At 46.1% G+C, this 10120-nt stretch overlaps 2 non-coding genes across 2 annotated transcripts; one reads left to right on the top strand and one right to left on the bottom strand.

Annotated features, from left to right (window-relative positions):
• Window positions 1–3802: 3802 nt before the first annotated feature.
• Window positions 3803–3875, top strand: TRNAK-UUU (transfer RNA lysine (anticodon UUU)). The gene has a single exon. It is a non-coding gene; the product is annotated as a tRNA-Lys (tRNA).
• A 3791-nt stretch (window positions 3876–7666) lies between these two features.
• On the bottom strand, window positions 7667–7738 carry TRNAG-UCC (transfer RNA glycine (anticodon UCC)). Its single transcript has one exon. It is a non-coding gene; the product is annotated as a tRNA-Gly (tRNA).
• Between the last annotated feature and the right edge of the window lie 2382 nt (window positions 7739–10120).

Genomic DNA, 10120 nt, shown 5'->3' with positions numbered 1-10120 from the left:
ATCTGCAGCTCCCACTGTGGGTGATCCATCCAAACCTGTGGGGCTGAAATAGTGCTCTGACAGTGATCCCCACTGGTGACCTGGCCCATCCTTTGTGCTCTCTGATGAGAACCCTCAGCCTTCCCTCCTCAGGCTCTACCCTGATTGGCAGGGAGGAGACTCAGGTCCTTGTTGTTCTCTTTTAAGATCAAGGAATAAGTCAGAACCAGTTCTATGTTTGACAAATGTTGTTGCTTCTCTGCATTAATTGTCTCTGAGCAGTTCATGATTCTGAGCAGTTCATTGCAGTACTCCTCAAATACTTGCTGAATAATTACTGTGCACTGTTGTTGGTCTGGAGCTCATCTGAGAGCACTTTATTCAGGTCATTCAATGTCTGAAATTCAAGTTCTGATGGTTAGTTTGAAAATCAGGGTTATTGGGTCCTATTCCCAACTCTGCCACTGACTGGCTGTGTGACATAAGATAAGTCAATTCTCCTTTCTCAGCCTTAGCTTCTCCCTCTTTCAAGTAGAGATAATAATGATCTGCTCCTACCTACCTCACAGTGGGTGGAGGATGGGGATCTATTGGAGAGTGTCACTAGGATTAGGGCATAATATGAGGTGTCCCGTTACGTTTACTCAGAGCAGATTAACACATAATAGAATAGCTGAAATAGTCTATTTTATTTGTATGTTTTTATTTTGAAACTATTAAGAGCAGCAACGACTTAGCTCAGACTGAAGCATCTTATTTAATGTTTGAGATCTAAGTGTCTCCTCTTTGTGTGCGACAAGATAATTTAACACAGTGTGACAGACATGAGATGCTTTTGTTTTGCAACAAAATATTTTTGCAAAGAACTTTTATCCCACCTGTTATGATTTCGAGAAACAAACTGGTTTAGTCTGAATGGAATTTTCTGACAGAAACAGTTTGAATGATATTTCCCCACCATCTCGATTCCTGGGCTCTATCCTTGCGTCTGGGGAGTTTGTTGTCCATTAGAACAGGAGTCGGAACTGGTGGTTTTTTTTTCTGGCTCTGCCACCGCTTTGCTTTGTAGGCCCTTGGGTAAGTCATTTCCCTTCTCTGGACCTCAGGCTCCTCTCATCTGTCCAATGGGAACAGGGACAGTTCTTAAACTCTGGGTGGGTGTGTGCCTGAGTGAGATAAGGGGCGTTAAAGCCCTCTGTGAAGGAGAAAAGGGAACTTCTCAGTGACTGGGGCTCCTCTCTGTATGGCTTCAATGGGGAAGGAAAGAGGTGGTGTGGGGGAAAAGACAGGCAGAAGGGGTCAAATGGGACTAAACCAGAAATGAGGAGATTTTCTTCCTGTTAAAATATCCTGGAGTCTCATGGCTGAAAAGTTGCATCTTTAGTTAGGTATGAACCAGCAGCCTTTCAATTACCAGGCAAAGGTGTGAACCACAGAGACTGATAATTGCCTGCTTCCCAGCTTTGCGTAAAAAGCAACTGCAATGGTGCTACTGGTTAGTGCAAAAGGGACTACTGCTGGGGTTATGAGTTCAAGCTTTACCTTGAATACTGGTTTGTATTACTCCTGTATCTTCCCCAGCTTGTTTTGCCCAATTCACATGGAAAGTACCCTACTAGGAAAAGGGGAATAAGTTCTGAAATGTGGAAGTGGGTGCTCAGCTTGGAAATATCCACCCTCTGCTGCCATGAATTCCAGTAGATTGTTCACTGTCAGGGAAAATTGATCTATTAGCTGCCAGGAAAGGTGTCTGGGCACCATATCCCCCTGCTTCTTCCAGTGCACCCCTGGCTCGGTCATGGCTATAGATTCTATATGCATTGAGTCTAACTCTTTTCTAAGCCTTCTTAGCACAGCTGGTAGTGTCTCAGTCTCATAATCTGAAGGCTTTGAGTTCAAGCCTTTCACAAGACAATGGTCTTCGCTCCCTGGTTCAATTTTTCTAAAGGAAATCAGAGAAAAGAGACTACAGAAGAGTGTTTTCTAGACACCTTCGCACCCATCTAACACACACACACACACATAGAATCTTCTAAGGCATTAACTTTTCCTTCTCTATGGAGTTTGTATTCTCCATAGAGCAAAATATATCAAAAACATGCAAGTCTAAATCTAATACAATATGAAACTCAATACAGATAAAATCTCACCCTCAGAGATCTTCCAATAAGCTTCTTTTGCAGACTGGGCTTATTTCTAGTCTGGGCCCAATCTTTTCACCTGGCGTAATCCTTGTTCCGGCTCAGGTGGTAGCTAGGGGATTTCTTATGACTGCAGCCACCTTTCTTCCATTCTATCCCCTTATATAACTTTGGTACAAGGCAGGAATCTTTTGTGTCTCTCCTGGGGAAGAGCCCCAGGTTTAAGATGGATTCCTGTACCAGGTGACATGCTCACATGTCCTGTGAGACCCCAAGCCTTCATTCTTCCTGGCCTGACTCACAGATGGTGCAGGACAGAGCCATCTACAATCAGTTGTCCTGGTTAATGAGAGACATCAAGAGTCTAAACTACTATTAATGGCCCACACTTTTCATCATTAGAACACGACCTCAGAGTTATATTTCATATTTCTAGTTTCAGATACAAGAATAATCGGTTCACACAAATACGATGAACACACACAGTAGATTATACACTTTGTAATGCTACCTTACATGCATAAAGCATATTTCAGTTACATTATATTCACACTCATTAGCATATTTTAATGAAGACATATGGAGTGCAACGTCAAAGCAGGGAAAGGGTTTTATTGCAGCACCTGGGAGCAGTTGAGTTTCCTGTACAGGCTGTTGTATGAGTTTCTCCAGGAACAGGTTTCTCGTAAGCACACAGGGCCCTTAGCAAGTGCTCTCGATACAGGAATGGCCCAGACATGATAAAGTGATGGGAATTGCATTTTCCTTTTTAATTTTTGTATTTCCAGTGACATTTCTGTTTGTGATTTCGTTTTGCTTTGTATAACTATGTTTTCTCCTGGATTTGCTATTTAACTAAAAAAAGAATAAGGCCTCCTCAGGGCGCCGGATGGAGAAGGACAATTCCCCACGATTTTCAGAAGGCATCTCTTGAGGGCTCTCTTTGACTTCAGTTTTTTCTTTTCAGAACTTGGCCTTTCCTACTAAGAGCCCTTTACTGCTTGGGACTGAAGGTGCTACTTCCTCATCTGTTCACTGGCATTGCAGTCTGAAGGAAGAAAGGCCTCTGGGCCTGCAACAAAGTGCTGTGTGCTGATTTTTTGAGCAAATGTAGGGCTGGCCAGAAAGGCATGTTCCCACTGGGTATTCCCTAACAGAAAAAATTGTCCCCACAGAGTCTTTCATGCCAGAAGTCAAACTCTCTTGATAGGTTCCCTGCTGCTCCCATGGTGTAAGGGCTAGTATTCAGAGCTATGAATCCTGAAATCAACGTTCTAGCCCCTGTAGAATGGTGGAGTCCTTTCATTACCAGCTAATTATTCTGGGATTTCCAACTCTTCCTCTTGCTCTCTCCAATGACATGGTAGCCTGTCTCTTGCCTGCTAGTTGTTGTGACTCACACAAGAGGGCAAGTTTGATCAGGAAGGAAGGCCCTCCCTTAGGCTCAGTCTGAATAGAGGTCAATGTAGCACTGCATGAGACAGGTCAATTTTAATTTGCTTTGTATAACTATGTTTTCTCCTGGATCTGATATTTAACTAAAAAAAGAAGAATGTCTCTGGGTGTCACATGGAGAAGCAAGATGGGCTTAGGGCTGCTAAAGAAGGAAGAGTAGCAAATTTTCTGCCCTCTTTTTCTTGACTAGTTTCTCTTCTGCATCAAACTTGCCCCTTTTTCTATACGCCTGGCTAGCGCAGTTGGTAGCACATCAGACTTTTAATCTGAGGGTCCAGGGTTCACATCCCTGGTCAGGTGAAAAGGGAGCATTTCCCCATATGGTACTCCTCCAACACCTGAAAAAGGCATCTCTTCAGGATGTTATTTCACAACAGTCTTTTTTCCTCCAGGACTTGATCTTTCCTAGAAAGGGCCATGTACTGCCTAGGACGGAAGGGGCAACTTCCTCACATGGCCACTGGCTTCTCAGTCTGGACTAAGAAAGGCCTCTGGGAGTTGCAGCAAACTGTTACATGGCAACTTGGTGAGCAAATGCAGGGCTGCACCCGCAGGGTAATCCACACCAGAACTCAGCAGAGATCTGGGGTTTCCCTATTGGTACAATGGTGTAAGGGCAGCCCTCAGGACTTTGAATCCTGCAATCTGAGTTGAAGTCTCAGTAGGATCTGAGGACAATTCCTGTGCGACCTAATCCTGCTGGGTCTTCCAAGGCTCTGTCTTGCTCTCTCAAATGATATGAAAGCCTGCCTTTTGCCTGCTAGCTGTTGTGACTTGAGCACAAGAGGGGATGTTTTATCCAGAAGGCTGGCCATGCTTGGAGTCCTGTAGGTAGGGATGGGAGCTCCATTTCCTCTGAGTCCTGAAGCTGGGCTGCAGCCTGGCCTAGGAGGCAGCCCTATTGGTTTACCAACTGGCCCAAAGTCACTTGGGCGGTGTTGGTGTTCCCCAGGAATGCTGAAAGGCCTAAGGGAGGGAAGCTTAATACTCCTCCCTATCAGTCAGGGTGGAAGAGGAGGGCTGCAAGAGTGGGCAGGTTGATGAGCTGGGCCTTCTAGCATTTAGTTGGGTACATGGTGAGGAACGCAAACTGGGAGAAGCAGTTGCTGGCCTGTGAGGAATGGCTCAGCCGGTGGCGTAAGTGGACCTTGGAATTACCTACAAAGCTGTGATGCTCAATACCTATCTTTTGGCTACAGGGAACTTCCTCAGCCATGTATTTCCCGCTGCTCCACGAGTGCTGCTGAGGCTCAGCATGACCTTCCAGTTCTTGTGGGGCAATAGGATGTCCCTACCAAGACAGGAGATGTGTGGCTTTTCTGCCATATTAGAAGAGAGGTTGGGCCTGGTGGGCTTTGAAGTCTTTTATGGCTTTACTTTTTTGTTTTTACATTTTCAGTGGGTGGCTCCCAAGCAAGAGTTGACTCACCTGATCTTTCTTTCTTCTCCTGCTCTTTCTCACCAAGGGGAAGAAAAAGAAGCTCTCCTTGAAGCTGGAATCAGAAGGATAACATAAGGATGACTTCCTGAGTTCCAGCTCCAGTCCGTTGCTCTGCCAGCTGACTCATCGAAGGGTTGCCATCACTTTCTCCAGGTTCACCCATCGGTGTGTTCAGAATGGAAAGGGGTAACTAGTGGTGTTCCCCAATGGTGAATCCTAGGACCAATCTTATTCAACTTAGTCATAAATGATCTCGAAAAAGGGGTAAACAGTGAGGTGGCAAAGTTTGCAGATGACACTAAACTGCTCAAGATAGTTTAGACCAACGCAGACTGTGAAAGAATTTCAGAGACACCTCACAAAACTAAGTGATTGAGCAAAAAAATGGCAAATGAGATGTAATGTGGATAAATGTAAAGTAATGCACATTGGGAAAGATAACCTCGACTATACATACAATATGATGGGGGCTAATTTAGTTATGGTTAATCAGGAAAGATATCTTGGAGTCGTCGTGGATAGTTCTCTGAAGACCACCATGCAGTGTTCAGCAGCAGTCAAAAAAGCAAACAGAATGTTAGGAATCATTTAAAAAGGGATAGAGAATAAGACAGAGAATATTTGCCCTTATATAAATACATGGTACACCCACATCTTGAATACTGCATATAGATGTGGTCTCCTCATTTCAAAAAAGATATATTGGCACTAGAAAAGGTTCAGAGAAGGGCAACTAAAATGATTAGGGTTTGGAATGGGTCCCATATGAGGAGAGATTAAAGAGACTAGGACTTTTCATTTTGGAAAAGAGGAGACTAAGGGGGGATATGATAAAGGTACATAAAATCATGAAGGATGAGGAGAAAGTGAATAAGGAAAAATTATTTACTTGTTCCCATAATATAAGAACTAGGGGCCACCAAATGAAATTAATTCACAGCAGGTTTTAAACAAATAAAAGGAAGTTCTTCTTCACACAGTGCACAGTCAACATGTTGAACTCCTTGCCTGAGGAGGTTGTGAAGGCTAGGACTATAAGAGGGTTAAAAAGAGAACTAGGTAAATTAATTGGGGTTTAGTCCATGAATGGCTATTAGCCAGGATGGGTAAGAAATGGTATTCCTTGCCTCTGTTTGTCAGAGGATGGAGATGGATGGCAGGAGAGAGATCACTTGATCATTGCCTGTTAGGTTCACGCCCTCTGGGGCACCTGGCATTGGCCACTGTTGGCAGACAGGACACTGCGCTGGATGGACTTTTGGTCTGACCCAGTATAACCATTCTTATACTCTTATGAAGGGAGGGGCAAAGCTGTCTGACACAGTTTCTGTAGTGTGGTGGTTATCATGTTTTCCTAACGTACAAAAGGTCCCTGGTTCAAAACCAGCCAGGAACAAAATTGCTCACTTTTCCCAGCTTCCTTGACTGTCTAGCAAAGTTCCTACTGCTGCCACTGTCACGTACCTATGATAAAGGCAACCCCTGAAGGACAGAGGGTGGTGAAATGAGCTGAGAAAAAGCCTTGGCATCAGCAGGGGAAAGCTAGAGGATCTGGGCCAGTCACCTTTTGGAGCCTTGTGGCTTGGTCTCCTCTGCCCTGGGAGGTTAGCTGGTGGAGGCCGGCTCTTCCTGCTGGCCTCCTTTGTGTGACTTGCCAAAGGAGGAAGTGAGGCAAGAATGGGGCAAAAGAGGAAAGTCGAGCTGAGGAAGGCAGGGCAGAAGCTAAGCGCCTCAATGTGGCTAAGTGGGGTTAGTAGAGCATCACCCTACATTCTGCAAAGTCTGGGGAGATGCGGTTGGCTGCTGGGAGGTATAATCCTGTGCTTTCCTCTTGGCTTCCCAGGGGTGGCTACTTGCAACCCAGGAGAGGAAGGATGGGTTCTGGGTGGAAGGAAGACAAGCAAAGCTCTGGGAGGAAATTTGGGTGCGGGGTGCGGGCTTTCTGCTCGGGAGTTGGGGTGCAGGAGGGGTGGTGCTTACCCCGGGCACTGCAACTCCCAAAGTGACCGGTACACACAACCCTGCGACAGCAGCTCCCAGGTCAGCGGGGACAGTGAGTCTCCATGTGCCGCTGCTTGCAGGCGCGGCCCCCAGAGCTCCCATTGGCTGCAGTTCCTGGCCAATGGGAGCTGTGGAGTTGGTTCTCGGGGCAGAGGCAGCACATGGAGACACTCCCCCCACCCCAGGGGATGCTGGGACATGCCAGACACTTCTGGGAGTGGCAGAGAGGGACAGAGGCAGAGTGGACAGGAAGCCACCTTAGTGCTGCTGGCACAACTTTGCACACCCATTGGGGGGGGCAGAGGGCCATCATGCGCTGCCTGGAGTAGGGGCAGAGCACAGAGCTGCCTCCCCTCCCGGGTCTATTACAGGAGTGGGTGAGTGGGCTCTTTTGGCCCGCAAGATGCAGCAGGTCAGACTAGATGATCACACTGGTCCCTTCTAACCTTAAATGCTCTGAGTCTAAAAGAGAGAGGGAAGTAAGGGAAAAAAAACCCAAACATTGTAATGCCAGGGTGACTCCACCTGCTCCCAGTATAGTCCTGCCCCTTTATTCCTCCCCTGGGTGTTTAATGATCTGCAGGACATGGATTCTCTCATTCCATTGATAAACTGATACAATGTGACTGAAATTAAAATAGTACCTCAATGTGGTGGCTGGGAATTGAACCCAGGTCAACTGCTTGGAAAGCAACTATGCTCACCACTATACCACCAACACACCAGGTGAAACTATTGCTTATGCTTGCCCAATGAGGCTAGGCCAGAATTGAGGCATTTTCCTGCCTGTTAAAATGTACTGGATTCTCTTTACAAGAAAGCCAAACACCTCTATCTTCACCTGGGTTTGAATCATCAGCCATTCAAATAGCCACCAACTTTGTTAATCACAGACACAGGTAACTGCCTACTTCCCAAGCTTGTCTGAGCAGCACCTGTAGGGATACAACTGGCTAGTGAGGGAGGCGCACTGCTGGGGTTATGAGTTCAGGCCTCACCCAACGCACCAGTTTTCATTAGCCAAGGAGCTTCCCCCATTGCTTTGTCTCATTCACATGGAAAGTGCCACACGAGAGTGATGAGAGTAAATTCTAAACTCTGAAATGCGGCAGTGGCCCAGAGATTGGGATAAGGGGTTTGAAGAAAAAAGCTCTGAGTATAAAACCAGACAGTCTCCAGGGGCAGGTACGGTATAACGTCTCAACAGGGATCCGTGGGGTGGGGGTTTCACTCCATCTGTGAAATATCCTGAGAGGTATTTGAAGATGAAGATAACACCATGGCTAACAGGTGACTGGCACGTCCTGGGTTAAAGAAAGGAAGGGACTTGAGTTAATAGTCTGAAGATTTGTGTTACCATCACTGTCTGACCCCCCTTCAGCTCAGAGCAGGTTTGTACGTTGCTGTGTGGAACGCACAGACTCCTGCAGAACAGGGGCAGCTGTTTCCAAGGAAGAGAGCCTGGCACTTAGGAGACTTTCTACACTTGCTGTTTTGAAGCAATTCAATAAAATAACGGTGGAGCTACAATGTCCGGTCCAAAATTTGAGCCCCCTGCTGCAAAAGTGCTATTTTAGGATCTAAACAGGAGTCTTTCAGTGCTAAGACACCTGACCAGAGAGTTGGGGACATAACAGCTGCTGACTCTGAGGGTCCTGGGCTAAATCCACTTGCAGGTGGAAGCATTTTGATTTATTTGATTGAAAATGAGCACCAGCTACTAGGGGATAAGCCCTGTGAGTCGCTGCCACTGGTAAAGGGCAGGGGAGAGGGAGCAAGAGGAGAAAGACAGAGACATTGGAGACGAGAAATTGTGGGGAGAAGGAGAGAACAGAGAGATAATAAATTATTGAAGCAGAACAGGTGTCCCAACTTGATCCTGCTCATCAGAGGTGTTCAGAGAGACAGGAAGTTGCAGGTTTTCCAGGGTCAAGTCTGAACTTTGATTCTAACAATTTGAGTTCAAATATCAAGGGGATCTCCGCAGACCTGATCTCTTCTCCCCTCCCCTTTTAGTATTAATTTTTATTTTGATGTATTTGGCTTAACCGTGATCTTCTCTTTCCCCACCTGTATTGCAATTTGGGGATTATTTTTATTTTGCCTCTCTTTTGTTCATGTCATTATAATTGTAACTGCAAAGGAATCTGCAGGAGCAAAAACTGACTCAAAACTTTATTTCCCCATCATGTCGGAACATCATACAAACAGCTCACACAGCTGGAATCATAACATGGAAGGCCAGGGATGGGAGATGCAAGTTCCCAAATGTTCTGTCTGTCTCAGATGGCACATTTCAGCCCCTTGTATGCCTCTATCCTGTATGACCTGCTGGGCTTTGAGACATTCATTGTCTCATTCTATTGATAATGTGATTGTAATACAATGTGACTGAAATTAAACCACTTCCAGAAGACGAAACGCCATTATTACATTAGCTTGGAATCAAACCTACATCAACTGCTTGAAAGGCACCTATGCTCACCAGTATACCACCAATGCATCTGATAAAAGTAGCTTTCCTACAGGCTCTATGTGCTGGCAAAGGGGGTGACACCTGACCACAGAGCTAGTGAGCAGGGTGGATGGGCTGGAAGCTGCCTGACAGCTGGGAGCAGAGTTAGGATCCCAGAGTGACTGAAAGGGGCAAAGGTGAAAACAGAGCTCATTGGTAGCTGGCCCCACCCCAGGAGAGGGGAACTGAAGGTCAACTTCACTCACGGAAAAATTTTGCTGAGAAGGAAGGGGACAGCTTGTTTTAAAGACCAGGTTTGTGTTTGTTCCTGCTACATACGGAGGGGCTGGGTAGTGCTGATTCCAACCCCCAGACTCTGGGAGGATAAGAAACAAATTCAGGCTGCCAGTGACCTGCAGGAAGAAGATGACCTTTTGACAGTGACAGATGCCTCATCCTAAAGGCCTTTGTCTGCCCCCTTCTAGTGACTGTTTGGTACTGGAATGCAGCCACCACTCCTGGGTCTCTCCTGGGGAAATAATGTTTCTGTGCAAAACACCAAAGCTTTTAACAGAAAGGAAGAAAAGGAGATGGCAACCCAATGGGCCTTGCACATAAGGAATGCAACACAAGATGCTTCTCCCACGT

This window comes from Gopherus flavomarginatus, unplaced genomic scaffold (genome assembly GCF_025201925.1).
Source record: "Gopherus flavomarginatus isolate rGopFla2 unplaced genomic scaffold, rGopFla2.mat.asm mat_scaffold_215_arrow_ctg1, whole genome shotgun sequence".
Classification (NCBI taxonomy): Eukaryota; Metazoa; Chordata; order Testudines; family Testudinidae; genus Gopherus; species Gopherus flavomarginatus.
This window is presented reverse-complemented; position numbering and strand designations above follow the sequence as displayed.